Source organism: Ciconia boyciana, chromosome 18 (genome assembly GCF_034638445.1).
Source record: "Ciconia boyciana chromosome 18, ASM3463844v1, whole genome shotgun sequence".
In the NCBI taxonomy this organism is placed as follows: Eukaryota; Metazoa; Chordata; class Aves; order Ciconiiformes; family Ciconiidae; genus Ciconia; species Ciconia boyciana.
This window is the reverse complement of record NC_132951.1, coordinates 7,709,553-7,724,856: the sequence shown is the minus strand read 5'-3', so window position 1 is coordinate 7,724,856 and position 15,304 is coordinate 7,709,553.

The window sequence follows — 15,304 nt, the reverse complement described above, 5'->3', positions numbered from 1 at the left end:
TCGTCATTTGATGGCAGACTGTGGAGGCAAGTCCTTGAGCGTGAGACACTGAGCTACCAGGGATTATACAGTTCCTTTGAAAAAGGGTTTTTCTTCCAGATTCCTTTAGCAAATCTTCTGCTATTACCCACCCCAAAGCACTGGTAACACTTTCAATATCTCCTGCTTTCTGCCACGGACATACATTTTCCCTTTCACTCCAGGGCTCGGGGTTTTTTTATTGAATATTGAAAGCGTGTTACTGCCTGGGACGTGGGGTGGGAGGGGATAAGGGACTGGGGGCCTGTCCCAGTGAAACAGCTATTCCACATTACCTAGTGCAGGGGCCTGGCCACACTGAGCCAGGTGCTCTCCCCAGAGCCCAAGCTCCCTCCCAAAACACTCAAGGCCAATTTTGGTATTTGACTCTTTCCACGTGTTTGTTTTAATGAATCCCCACGAGGCTCGGGCAAGGCTGGGGCTCGTCCCGGCTCGTGGCAGGGACCGTGGCTGCAGCACTGCAGGAGGAGCGGGGTGGGGGATGCGGCTGAAGTTGGGATCAGGCTGGACCAAAGCCCAGCTCAGCGCGATGTTTGGGACGAGACGTGGTCAAGCGTTTGACCATTTCAGCTGCCAAACCCGGCATCCCCTGCACATTTTAGGAAACTCTTGGTGTGAATGCAGGACAAAAGGTCCCCGATATTCACAGAGGTGCAGGTGGGACATTTAGTGGCCGTTTCAGCTCTCCCCGGACAATCCATCAGCTGACAAAGCAAGACCTCTTATTTCTGCTTCTCTGTCGAGGGCTCAGGACTGAGCTTCATCGCTACGAGGAGAAGCCACAACCAGGCACCACCACCTCCCCAAATCCAACCGTGCCTTTGGTGAACCGGCTGCTCTCAGCACATCCCGAAATCCAACCCTGCCCAACTGCTCTCAGCTGCCAGGAGCAGGGGGACGCAGGCGATCGGGGGGACGTAAGGAGCCCGGGAGCAGGCAGCGGGATCGGCTGCCTCGGTGGGAACAGGGCCAGGCGTGGCAGCGAGAGCGGGAGCGCAAGGAAAGGGCCTTCCTATTGTCCAGGACAAAAGACCAGATGTGCGCCCGGGGTAGGGAAAACCCCGCTCTCCGAAAGCCAGATCTGGCGTTTCCACTCGGAAGGGCCTCAAGGCTGTCATTACGAGTACGTGCTGCACCCGCGCAGCTAAACCCCTTCTTAAACCGATTTCATTAATTCGGGACAGCTACTCGTCCACCCACTTGCAGCGGGTTCTTCTGACCGGCCGTACCCCGGCCAGCCACTCCGCACCTGCAGACGTTTGTGTCAAGGAGGTCGCTTTTACTTGCTTCTGATTTTTTTTTCTTAAAAGCCAATAAGCAAAATAAAGCCCCATGATGGATTTTTTTCCTTTCTTTTCCTGACTACATCCTTGCTCCCGAGTTAACGTCCTTCATTAGCCCCACTCAGAAGCCTGCTGGATAAGCCCAAACATATGTGCTAATGCATCCTTTTGGATGCCACTGCAGTGCTGAGTGTATCCATACGATCATTTTAAGCCAAGGATCTCCACATTAAGCCCTAGCCGTTAAGTGCTAGCTTGTGCCTTAGCTAACACATGTCTTTCAGAAAAGACCCCAGTCTTCATTTCAAGACACTGAGAATAAAAAACCCACCATTTTCCTTTGGATTCATTCCAAAATATTGGACCTGTTGGGGTTTTTTTTAACAATGAAGGTGATTAATTTCCAGTTTGACTTCATCTGGCTCTTGCTTCCAGCCATCCGTTTGTGTTTTTTCCCCCCTGCTAGATTACAGAACCTGCAATGCCCGCTCTTTTCTCCCTGTGAAGGTATTTATACACTGTCATCAAGTCACCTCTCAACCTCTTTTTTCAATAATGCAAACAGATGGAGGTCTTTAAGTTCTCCCCCCTTTAAGGCCTTCAGTCTCCAGTCCTTCAATCATTTTTGTAGCTCTTTTCAACACTCTCCAACACCCTCTCTTAAATGCAGACACCTGAACTGGATGTAAAATTCCTGAATCAGTCTCCCCAGTCCCATAAAGGGGTAAAATCCTCTCCCAGCTCCTACTCACCATTTCCCTTCTCACGCATCCAAGAATCTCATTCAGTCTTTTGGCTAAAGCATCACACGTTGCCAGGAAGCCTCCGTTGAGCTGGTGCCCCGCTACGACCCCCCTCGAGTCCTTATGCAGAACCAAACCAGCCCAAACTACCCCCTTTGCTAAGGCTGGAGCACCTTCTTCCTTCCTCGGTGTTCCTCACTGAGCTGCTCCAATTTCACACTCATTCAGGCCATAATAGTGTCTTTTGGGCTTTCACTGTAAACGCATAGTTTGCTAAATGCTGGATACTGACCTACAACCTGGGAAAAGGGAGATTTTTTTCCATCAGATGTTATCATTTCCCTGTTGTCTCTTTTCTCCTCTTCCCTGTCATCACCACTCCTGGGTTTTGGTGCTCAAGCGTGGCAGACATCCACCCACGGCTGGGCTCAAGTCTGAAGACCCTTGCAGAGCAGGGGATTGAGTCAGCTGGCCACAGCTGGGCTATATCCAGGTCCTACGTAAGCTGGCATTACCTCGAACGTGTGCTGGGCGGCACGGTGACAGCGCTGGGGAGCACGGCTGGCAGCCAGCGCAGCCCCGAGCTCATGCCGTTTCCCTGGGCAGGTTTCAAAACAGATCAGCACTGATAAAAGGGAGAGATTTTCAGCATGGGCACCCAGTGTGGCCAGGCTCTTCTGAGCAATGCAGCTGGCAGCAGAGTTTCTGGGAGCTGAAATATTTGAAACTCTTCTTCTCCCTTTCTTTTCCTTTCCCAGTTGAGCATTGCAGCTATAGCGTATGCACACACTCTTCCATCTGGGAACAACTGTCTATCAGCATCCTCTGGGCTGCAAGCAGCACCGTCACTTATAGGCAGTATCATGGGACAGTTTTAAAGAAACCTAAATAACATGCTGGGAAAAAACGCTTCTCACTGGAGAGCTGCTACCAATTCCCTCCTCTCTAACCAGCAGGTGATTTCTCTGTGGCAAACACTGCTTTTGTGGGAGGAAGATGTTTTTTCCACTGGGAAATAGCTAAATTCTCGGGCAACGATGCGAGGCTTGGCCTGCATCCATCCCCCTGCCGTGGCTGGGCCGCGGGGTGGGCAGGGGGAGGCAGGCGGAGATGGCAGCAGCCGACCGCTGCATGTCAGTGTTGCTCCACGCAGCGCGCACAGCTGTGCAACATCTGGCTCCCGCGCTGCAGCGAATCTGCTCTTACCTAAAGCGCTGCCCTATTGGGGGGATTGGGGCTCCAAGGACGATGTGACGGCACTTCCCGGACAGAGGGACAGTCCCGTCTGTGTGGCACGACTGGCCAATGGTGGCCGGCTGGCTGGCATCTGGCTGGCGGCGGGTACCCAGGGGAGCGTGGCCCTGGGCTGCAGGGACGCACCTCACCCCCCTCCTGAGCCCCACGCAAAGAACAGAACCCCCCGAAATCCCACCGTGGGGTCTAGCCCAGCACAGCTGCAAGGATCAAGGATCACCTAGCATTCCCGCTCCTGGTTTCTACAGGGGCCGGGTTCAGCAGTCGAAGCCAGCGTAGCCCTGAGCAGGCGTGCTCTGGACATCGCCCTTGTTCCCGGTGCTGTGCTGGTGTAACCCCACCAAACAGCCGTGTCAGGACCTGCGGGTCCACTGCTGGGGTCCCCAGCATAGCAGCCTCTCCGCACGGCTCAGCTGCTGCCCGGGGCAGGAGGGATGCCCTGCAGAGCAGCCCGCTGCGACTGCTCGTGGCTGCCCACGAAAACCCTCCAGTAACGCAGAAGAGAGACAAAATCCCTACGTGATGAACAGTTATTGCCAGAGTTAGTGGTGTGGTGCATGCGGCTTTTGCTGAATTCAATAGTAACTCATGCTTTTGACTCCCCCCATCCCCTCCAGGTCCTGCTGGAGAAGAAATCTATAATTTGGGGCCTGGATTTTCCTTCCATTGCCTTGGTAACATATTTCCTTGTTGTGTCCATCACCTCAAAGAAATATATATTAAAGGTGTGAGGAGAAAGGTGAAAAGTGGCGTGGCCACTGGAGGAAACATGTCCTGGGAACCCAACGTGCTTCCCACCTGCAGACTCACGTCTATGATTAACCACGCAGGTGGCCAGGGTGGACCCGTGGTTTCATGAAAAGGGAAACAAAAGCTTTTACTCTGATTTTGCTCTGATTTAGTGGAATAACAGTACTGACAGTGCCTCACACAAGGGTAGAAGGGGAGCTGGATTTATGTAGTGGAAACTCAGTTCTCCAGAAGTGAACAAAGCTCTTGTTGACTTTGGGGGCAGAGGGGGGTGTTGAATTCAAAAGCTGCAGATTTGTTGGCTGCATGCCCAAGTCCTACGAACAGCCAGGAGGGCTTGTCCAGGTGTTTCACCAAGCATGAAGTGAGCTGGTTCAGCTCAGGCGATGTCCTCCCCCTCCATTCAGAAAGCCCAGCATTGGGCTCTGAAGGAGAAGCCATCCTCTAGAACAGCAATGCTGTGCTTCGTTTTCTCATTTCCAATAAAGGAGGGGGCAGGAAAGTTTCCAGCCTTACGAGGCGGTCCTGAATATTTATTTGTCAAATGTCTCAGGGGTAGCATTTCCCTAACGTCTGCCCCCACGAGAGATCTCCAGTGCCTGCAGGTGAGATCAGCCCCGCTGCATCCCCAGGGCGAGCTCCCGGGAGCAGCCAGGATGGTGGGAGACAGCAGCCACCACGCCAGGGACATTGGCAAAGGGACAGGGACATGGATTCAGGGGAATGACCAGGAGCTACCAGCTAAATAGCTTTGGGCTTTTCATGTGTAAATTTAGTTTTAGCATTACAGCTTGTTATATGGCATCATTTGTTGCAGAGAAAGTACAGCAGTTGGCAGAGACATTGCCCTAGAGAGAAAGTGTCGTGATGCCCCATCACGCTCTCAGCCACACAGGCTGTGCTAGAAGAGGGTTAATCGGCTCCTTTTCTTCTTTCAAACTCATTTGCTAGTGCAGTATCCACAAAACGCCGCTGTGCTCCAGGGAGGTGACAGGCCAAATCCTGGCTCACTTCGGGCCTGAACCCAACAGGGAGCAATCAAGCCGGAGCTGTGAAGGCAGCAGTGATTCATGACCCTGTTCTGGTCGGCCCAAGAGGCTCCGTGACCTGCTTGGGAGGTGCTGGGGCAGATTACTCACACCACAAGTATGAGCAAGCGGGGAAGGATGGCCGTGTAGGGCTGCATCGCAGAGCTAGAGGTCGAAGGCAGAGACATGGGGAACCCAGGGAGATGCTGGGAGAGCCCCTCAGCATGTGCAGGGTCCTGTGCGTCGCCCAGCACCCCAAAGCCTCGTAAGCAACTGCATGATGGGCAAGATCGCAGAAAACTAAGCCCTGCGTGTGCAGTCCTGCAAGCCTTCCTCACGCGGACGCTCAATGAGCTTGACCTGCATGAATCTTGCAAACATCAGCTTTGCAGCTGGGAATTAACTTGCAGACCGCCTTACGGGTGCTAGGGAGCAAACAGGAGGCCCCAGCCTGACAGCTACTGGAGTACCGGAGTGGTTTTGAGGATCAGACCCATATTTTGGCTGCAGCTTGGCTCACTGCACTCTCTAAGCTGGATCTGGGCTTCCCCTCCCCAGCTTTGTACTACATGGATGTTTCTGTGCAGCCAAGAGATTTGCTGAGTGACTCTAACATAAACTTGGGAAATATTCCCTCAGCCAGGAAGTTATATAAAGTGCATTCCCCACGATGCACGATTTCTCTGTTGGCACCGTCGTGCCTATGGAAGGAATATCCATGGTGATGGTGCCCATGGCATCTCGCCTGTATCGCCTGCAAATAGCAGAAATGCAGCTCTGATTTAAATAGGTGCAGGTGCTTGGAAAACCCACTTAAACAGAGTCGTTATTCTGTTGGACAATGCAAGTGTGTCAAAATTAAAACATCAAAAGATCACGGCCATTTCACAGAAACATCATGTTAGGGACAGAAAGAGAAACACATTGCTCCTACTGAGTCACAACATCCTCTTCCCAAACTTTTGGAATGAGTTATCTTGAGTTTTTCCATTTTGAAACAATTTTTAATATCTAATTTTAGAATATAAAATAAATCATCATGAAAACAAAAATGTTTTCAATTATTAAAATCTGTTTGACCAAGCACAAAATATTTTTTCCAGCCTAACTCTCATAGAGAATTTTGAAACTTTCCAATCTCTCTCGCGGCTGGAAGAAAAGCCCTCGCCAGATCTCAGATACCCAACCGGTCTGTCCGCAGCAGACACAGAGAAGGTGTATGAACACAGCCAACAGAGCGGTGCCTTGAAATCCTCTGGCTCTGCTACCAAGAATTCGTCCTGAGGAGACTGAGATATGATGAAATTCACCCTTGTTATGAGAATCAGCACAGGCCACGTGAGTTATTGTATTCTTCAGAGCTTATGAGGCACTGAGGTCTTGGATGGGTGGCAGCACAAGGTCATCATCAGCTGCTCACCTGGAGAGGAGATCCTGGCTTCGAGGTGACTTTTATTGCCATAAAACATCTCCAGTACCTTGGGCTTGGAGCAAAACCTCCTAAAATGTGGATTCTTCCTGACGCTGTCCCAGATTTCCTCTGTGACTTCAGAAAGTCATTTTAATCTGGATGCCCAACCACACGGTGAACCGGGCTGGAGGGTAGAGAAGGGGATGCGATTTCCAGAGACTGAGTGGGTGCTGTGAATCTGCCGGGGGTAGGCTTAGCCGCCTTTTCCAACCAAAGCGCTCATCAAGGTCACTAACATGAAGACCAGTCCCACAAGGCCGAGAACCTCGGCTTCATGGACAGGTAGCGAAACTGCACATGTTTACACAGTACAAAGTGTGTGGTATTCCCAACATTTTTCCACTGTTATTATTATCTACTTTGTGCATCCACGTAATTAGGGCTTGCAAGGAAAAATGTGGAAAAGGATCCCATCTCAGTACAGGCATAGGAAGTACACCAGGAATACATATAGGCGGATGGTTTTAAAGCTAGCTTAGCTGCCAGCCCGGCAGAGCATGCGTACGGCCGAGCCACCAACGAAGGGGAGCAGAAAGGCAGCTCACGTGTCTGGGGACCCACTTTGGCCGTGAGAGCCATGAAAACAAGACGGTAACTGATAATTTGCTGCCGCTCTTCTTTTTCTACCATGCCGAGGAGTGCACAGCACCTTCTCCTGCCTCGGCCCTTCCCCACGTCTTTTGGCCATGCCTAAGGCAAGGACAGCCCTGGCTTCTACAGGGGACTTGTTATTGAACACCCTGAGTCTAAGACTTGTTATGAGTTATTTGATTCTTACGTTCAAGCGGTTGAGGGACTCGAGCCATTGTGTTGGGGATGGTTGAGCCATCCCAAAGGGAAGAAGGAAAGTGGGGCTTTCTCTTTTTAAAACCAGGGCTTTGTCTTTCTGCTTAATGCAAACACAGGGCTCTGCCATTCCCCTGGTTCTGAGGCTCACTGCTGAGTCACAAGCTCAGATGTTCATTGCTCAAAGAACAGCAGCATCCTTCTCAAACACACAGAGCCAAAGAGAAATCCACCCTTTCTGCAATAACAGGCTCCTTCAAGCCCCTTGCAGTACATCTATTCATTAATTCACCCAGAGCCATCTAGCCACATGTTTCTGAGCAAATCCAACCCCCCCTGTTAGCAGTCAGTGTTTGCAGGACTCCCTTATATATTTTCCTCTGCTACAGACAGGATCGCGTGTTGTTTCCCAGCTCTTTTGGAGAGGTCTCCCCATGGTTACCTTCTCCTCCTCTGCCTTCCCCAGATGCTCCTACCCTGCTGCTCCTGTCCCCATCCCCTGCAAAGAGCCCTGCAGGAGACAGGCACCAGCCAAACAGCTCCACAATTTTTCCCTCAGCCCCAGAAGCAGGAACTTCTGTTGTTAAACTTTGTGAAAAAAATGACTGAATCTTTATAAACGCCATAGGACGAAAAGCCCCGTTTCAAGATCTAAGCAAAGTCAGGACAAATTATACAGGCAGGCAGGAGAAGGTTACTGTCCCCAAAGGGCAAGCGAAGGGGGAAAGGCAGGAGAACAGAAAGGGAAATGCTTCATTAACTCCTCCTGAGGTTATCTGCTCAGTTTAAAAGCTGATGCCTCCTCCAAAACGGTACAATGCATCCGCTTGCAGCCCAGTTCATTACAGAGCTATTCCGTGCAACCAGGGACACTTCTACTGGGGCCTCTCTTAGGGCTGCCTTTGACCAGAGCCACCTGCCACCACGGAGCCAAGCTAATGATCTGCCCCTCTGTTGTTCTTTTCATCTTTTCTGAAATTACTCAGCTTTATGATCCTGTTCTCCATTACCTAGGAATAGATCTGAAACTCAGTGGCTGCGGTTTGGGGGGGGGATATTTTTCTCTTTGCGCTTCCCCAAGTCCTTGAGGACTTTCAGCTAGACTGAGCCGTTCGGATGAGCGTGCCGATAAGCCTCAGCGTGGCAGCATTGGAGAGGAGGGGGTTTTATGGGCGCTGAGATGCTCCCGGGAATAAAACCCCCTGGACAGAGTCCCCTGGGGCTGCCAGTGGCCTCCCTCTCTGATGAGGACCTGGCTGCACAACATCTCTCCCACTTGGCTGTACCCAGCGGGCACCAAATATCCCGGCACAGGCTTTTGCTACGGCTCCAGGCAGCTCGTTCCTGCAGGGTCCTGTCTCAGAGCCCATTTCTTCCTTGTCCCTCAGGCAGCTGTTTACATTTTTGTTTGTGTGAATAATCTCAAATATGAAGGCTTTGCTTTGCTTTTCACCCCATTAGATAATATTAATTACTGCAGGGAGCCAAGTAGCTTAGAAAAAGGGGGGAAAAAAACACTCTGGAAAAGTTGCAGGCCTTGCAAGTATTTAAAGGGCCATCTGCATCTCCTCCAAAGCTGTACAGACAAATGAGAGCAGCAGTAGCGCATATTTATTCAGTAGACATCATGGCAACATTTCTGCTTCTGTCTCAGCCCAGAACTAGCACCAAAAATGTAAGGCTTGCTGTTCTTCAAGCCCTCCTCTCTGTTGGGAATGTGGCAGAGAGGTTGTTTGGATGCTTGGCGGGACCTGAGCTCTGGAAGGAGTCACCTGGATTTTTGGGTCAAATGCCAGCTCTGCCCTCTGCCTCCTGCCTCCACATGCATCTCACCCTGCGGCTGCCCCTTTAGAGCTGCTGCACGTCTTCTCCTAGAAGGTTTTCCAGCAACATTATGAGTTGGCTGGCCATGGAAAGATGCTTGACTCAAGCGAACCAGCAGTGTCCTCCGGAGGGTAGGGATGCAAACAGAAATGCAGATTCCTGATCCTTACCTGCTGCCCCGTATGCATGGATTCCCCTCTGCGCATCTCTCATTGGGGATGTAGGTACCATCCCCCAGAGAAACATCGCCTCACTTCACATCTGGACACAAATATTTGTTAGGTATAATAAGGAAAGAGTGAAATCCATTTTAACATGTGCAGCGAGACAAGCTGTTTAAGAACAATAATAAATAACAATAAGTTTATTAATAATTCATCCGTTTCAAGCAAACATCTTCTCCAGGCAGTCATTCCTGCCTACTGCCTCTCTCTGATATTAAGCAGGGCTACTTAGGCCTGTCCCTGATTTTTCGTTTGGATACCGGCCAGGAAAGCTCCCAGGTGGATGATGCTGATTTACAGCCCATCTACATTTGCTGCTATATTTACACTGGCTTGGGTTTTTTTTTTTTTTGGTGAATTACCTTTCAGGGCAGTCATCAGTTTTGAAATATAGGAAGGAAACTGCAGCAATTGGAGGAAACCTAAAGTGAAATTCAGTCACAAATCTTGTATATTAATTCCTGTTCCATCCCTCTACTTCCCCAGCACTTGCCTTGGGAAGTCGTGCCTATCACTGGCATGTTTTTCGCCAGAGGTATTATATTGCTATAAATGTCAGACATTTGAAGAACAATACTATCTATTAGCATGTAAAAGAGTATTATTGTCTGCAAGTTACTAGGTTCAAAGGCAGCATTGTGCTTGGCAAATTGCTGTCTGCAGCTCCCAGCAAACACATCTCCTAGTACCCTGCTCTCAGAGCTGATGGCACAGAGCACGTGGAGACAGAGGTTCTCATCCAGCAGAAAGCACAGTGCTCAACAAAAGAAGAAAATTAAGTAGGAAAACTGTACAAATGTCTTCAATACCTTCTTGTTATTCTTTTAAGTTGCTACTAACTTTACCTTTGAAAGTCACCTCGGCTTCTAGATCTTTCCTCCTACTCCTATACTAAAATGATACGAAAATGAGAGAGACCTTCACAACATACCCTAAATCATCTGCTGCAAAGAGAGAGCTCTGCTCGGTCGCCAGCAAGGAGCCAGTTTCAACCGTCCAAGCATCTGGCCATTGACTTGCGGGGAATGGTGCTCCCACAGCCCAGATGTGCCCTTCTGACAGGTGGTAGATGGTTTCCAGCTGCTTCTCCAGCAGTGACTCGTGGCTGCTTTCCATTCCCAGCCCCTCGCAGGAGCGCGGGGTGGGTAACGCGGAGCTCGGGCTGTCGCGGTTACGCTGCAGAGCGCATGCCAAGGGGCTGCGCCTTTGAACTTGGGTTGAAATGGCGTCTTGGCACGCTCTGGAGTGCCTTGTATAAATAGCGCTCAACTCCTACAGCCTTGCTGTCACCCATTAAGTTCAAAGCGTTTATAGAGAAGTGTGAGTCATGCTTTGTCTTGCAGAGACGAGACTCCATTTTCCTGGCCCAGTAACCCCACAAGGTCTCAGCTCCACAGGCACCTCTACTCTTGGGCCACCCGCCTCCCCCCATCCCTTCCCGCAGCCCCACTCCTCCTCAGCTCCCATCTGCTTCTTCCCACTCGACTCATTCGATGGAGGGAGTTGTATTTGTGGATGTTGTGCCTACGCTTTAGATTTGAAATTTGACTGTAAGACACACGAATTGAAGCTAAAATCCTTGCTGGGCGAAGTGTGATGGTAAGCACCCAGCACCCAGTGTGGCAGCTGGATGTCTTGGGTGGGAGCAGATGGCCCAGGAGAAATCATAGGGTTTGCTGCCAACTCTGGCCATGCTCCTGTTGGAAACAAATAATTGTGGGAAAGGATACACGGATTGGCACAAAACTCTATGCAATGCCTATACTCAAAAAATCACAGCAGCACGGACACACCATGGAGCTGCGCTGGCCTCTCTCTGCACCTTGCAGCAAAGCACGCAAATTTGGGCAGAGCACGGTTTCAACACGGGCAGCGAAGCTGTGCCTGTGAGCATCTGCATTAGAAAAGAGCAATAACCCCAGCGCCTTTGCTCTGATGCAGAGGAACTGAACTGGCTCTGAGGCAAGGACTTGGGGAAGCCAACACAGAGCAGGTGGTTAGAAGCTACGTTAACAACCCCGTTAACAAGCACTGCAGATTAGACCAAACAACGGCTCATCAGCATTCAGTCCAAAGACCACAGGCTGCAACGGGAAGAGAATAGAGGAACAACAAGAAGGAGGGGAGATGAAAAGAAAGCAGAGATGGGAATTGGTTTTAATAATATTGTTTCCTAATTACAGCACGGCACAGAGAGCAGATGCAGTCTGCTTTGACGTTTACAATTCAGCAAAGGACGTGCCAAAAACACGGCAAGCAAACTGCTAGCACGAGGGAGATGGCAGCAGCACCTGCGGCAGCAGCGGCGGTGCAGCAGGGTGGGGAGCAGGCGTCCGAGCATGCGGCTGGGGGCTCATGTCACCCCGTATTGCTGCTGCCCAGCACCCTGCTGGTGTTTCTCTTGAGGCTACAAAAAGCAATTTAAGGGCTTCTCTTGACCTCGGTCAGGAGGTGTGCTGGTGAGGTTTGCAGGGAAGAGGTAACAGCTTCCTTGGAGCAACTCACACGTGGCACACACAGCGCCTGGTGCGGGAGACACGTTTCTCCAGCAGCTCCTTGTGTGGGGAGTGGGGACGCCTCTTCAACCACGGCAGGTCTGGGAACCTGTTGCTTTCCTCATTACGTCCTGAAACATTTATGATGGGAATTCAGTATCGTTATCCCAATACGAGAAACCAAAATGACTTACTGCACAACCCAGCAGCACAGCTGGGACTGCGGGGCAGATCCTGGAGCCGCCCCTCGCGCTAACGGCTGCCCCACAGCAAACCGGGCAAGGATGGGCACGTATGGGGCCGGTCCGCACCTTCCCCAGCGCGTGGGGAAGCCCAGGGCCCATTTCTCTGAGCACTGTGTGTATAGGAAGAAGACTTCAAACTCCTGAAAAACTTTCCTCCAGCTTGGCACAGCGGCTGTAAGCCCCCTACACTCATTTGAGCTATGCGCAGAAATCCACAGGATGAGGAACACTAATGCATGTTTTGGTCCCAGTCCAAAACAAGCGCCAGCTATAATAAACCTCACGGGAAAGCCAAATAGAGGACCCCTTTGTTAGGGACAACTCAGCACGTTACGCTTCATTTGGGCCAACAGCACTTCCAGCACGAGGCTTGGGACACCATCTGCTTGATGTGGGCAAGGTGGGCTGAGGCCAGAAACCAGAGAAAAAGGGGAATCTCGGGACAGGGAGCTTCGGATGATGCCTCTTGCGTCAGCCTGGCCCATAAAGACTCAAAAAAGCTTGGAAGAAGAGGGACTGGCAGGTATGTTGGGCCCATTAGGGTCTCTGCTGGAGGTAATGGTTTCTAATGGGGCAGGGAGCAGCGGTGGTGTCTCCTGTCCCACTCTTCTTTTGTGCACATGTATGAAGAGGTTCTGCTTCTGGATCCCCTATCTCTGGCTAGTTTCTGTTTGGTTCCCTTCAAAAATAGCAATAGAGGAACAACAGCGTTGGATGAAACCCTGTGGCTCTCTGCTAAGCCCGGCACAAGCTCTGGTCATTTGTAGAAGCTTCTTTACTGGTGCAAACGTGATGAAATGACTCAGGGGAAGTTCTACCCTGACCTGAAGGGGACAGGAGGGAGGGATGGCCTGCAAGCTCCTGCATCAGCTCCAGCAAAAGTCAGTGGATGCAAGGTGGTAACAGAGACCTGTGCCCCAGGTCCTGCCCTGGCAGAGGTGCTGATGAGCGTGGCCAGCCCCAGCTGGGACATCGTCTGCGTGATGGCAAGGGGCTGTGCTGGCTGGGGGCGAGCTCCAGGAGGCAGGGAGATATCTCCACCACAAGCATAGGTTGCTCTCCTCTCTGAGGTGTGTGCTAGGTAAAGGATGTCCTCGCTGTCCCGGCTGCCAGGTAGGGCCGTGCAGGGGTGAAATGAGCTCTGCGTGTTGTAGGAAATGGTTGTGTTTGGGGGGAGCATGATGCAGGGGCTGGTGGGGTGAGGAAAGGAAAGGCTGCTGTCTCCAACCAGGGGGATGTGGTAACGCATCTCCTTTGGTGGCATCGCTGAGCATGGGCTACCTAGGAGGTAACCACCAACATATAACAACAGACCGGTCTGAGTGTTTTATCCCAGTGCCTGGTGTGCTGAGGCTGAGATAACCCTGGATGCTCCAGGTACCTGCCCGGGTTTGCTGTACTTTGCTGCCTGGAACCCAAGAGAGTACCTGGTGGGTTTAATCTCTGTGTAAAGTCAGAAACAGCCTTTCTGGAGCAGGTTCACAACAGTTGCAGCTTATGGACTTCTGGGGAGTGGTCTCTGGCTTCTGCCCACCCTAAGCGCCCAGAAGAAGGTGGCGGTGGTCCTGGGGGCCAGCTGGTCAAGGAGTGAATATCTATGCCGGGCACCCCACGCAGCATCACGTAACTGTCTGTCCGCCTTGTATTGGGCTCAGATTTGCTGGGAAAAGCTTTGTTGACTTCAAAAGAAATAAAAGGAGGGGGCACGAAGCACAGAGGGAGCGACTGTGTTGGGCCTGAATCTCAAGCTCCTGCAAAGTTAGCGTTGGTCCTCCGCTCACGGGTGAGCTTTCTGGTGTTATCGAAGTGGAAACCCAGCTATGTTTTAATCCTATGGGGAAAAGCAGCGAGAGGTTTGTTTTTCTGACAGCTCACTTATGATGTACGGTCATCTGGCAAAGCAATTTTTATTTATTTTCCTCTTATTTATGAGGGCCGAGGGAGTGCAACGCTGCAGAGGAACAGTTATTTGCAGCCAGATGCCATCGTCGTTGCTGGCAGTTGCTGCTGATGGGGGGGTCCTGCTTCTCCCCTCCGCAGCCCTGGTAGCTGGGAGAGGAGGGAGGCTGCTGCAGCAGGCAAGAAGTTCAGACTCACTGCACGCTGCTGTCTTCACTGGCATACGTGAAAATTGCATTGGCTTCTCAACGGTGTTTAGACTGCTAAATTGTGTTCTTCAATACTGAGGTTGTGGCTCAGAGGAAAAAGAAAAAGAGGGGGGTAGGAGAGAGGGGTTACTGCTATTTTCTGGTAGATGTGGCTGCATGTCGCTCTTTATCGGGTGGAGCTGGCACGTAACAGGCCAGCTGCAAGGAGCCATAGGAAATCTGTCCCAGCTCCGGGATGTGAATGGCGCAGATGAGGACTGGGGCTCAGGCCCGAAACTGCAGCTTCCCAGCAGCTGACTTGAGCAGCAGAGCAGCGTTTGGCATCCGCGGGTGTGTTGTGCTCCTCGGTGGCCCTTGGGAAGGAGGAGTTTTGGTTCCTTTACGCTTGTAAAATGCTCTGCTAGCCTGGAAAGGAAGCATTAGAGATGTGCAAATAATTAATTACTAATTAGTTGGTAGATTATTCACAGGATACAGCCAGAGGCTAAGCAGTTCCTGCAGACACCGTGGAGAGTGCTGTAATCTGCGCAGGGTCTGCGTGGTGGGTGCTGGAAAGTTGCCGTGCCTGAAACAGGCGTGCAGCAATAGGAAATACCTGGGAGAAAAAAAGAGGTGTTTTGGGAGCCGCAAGCCCTCATTTGGGAATGAGGGGATGACAGCGTGCCCTTTGGGTGGGCAAGAGCAGTCAGAACTGGGATCAGAGCTTGTCATGGGCATCCTGAATCCTCCGGTGAGGATCAAATTTCCCAAGGGGGGCATTAAACAGAGCCCCCACGGCTGCCGCAGCGGAGGGAGGAGTGAGGGCTCCTCAGGGGAGACCCAAAGCTGTGCGTGATGGTTAGAGGTGAATTGCCACCCGCTGAGTTGCGCTGGAGGTGGGTTTTGACGCCTGTTTCTGAGCAGCCGGTGTGAGATGTGCCCTGGGGAGGTCAGCTCCTCCGGCAGCCCTGCTCCAGCCATCTCCTCCCCGCAGCGGGGCTGCCTGCGGGATTGCCTGGGGTAAGCGTGGGGGTATTTTTGGCTGTGTAAACCCATCTGGGGGTGCCCTGGCCGG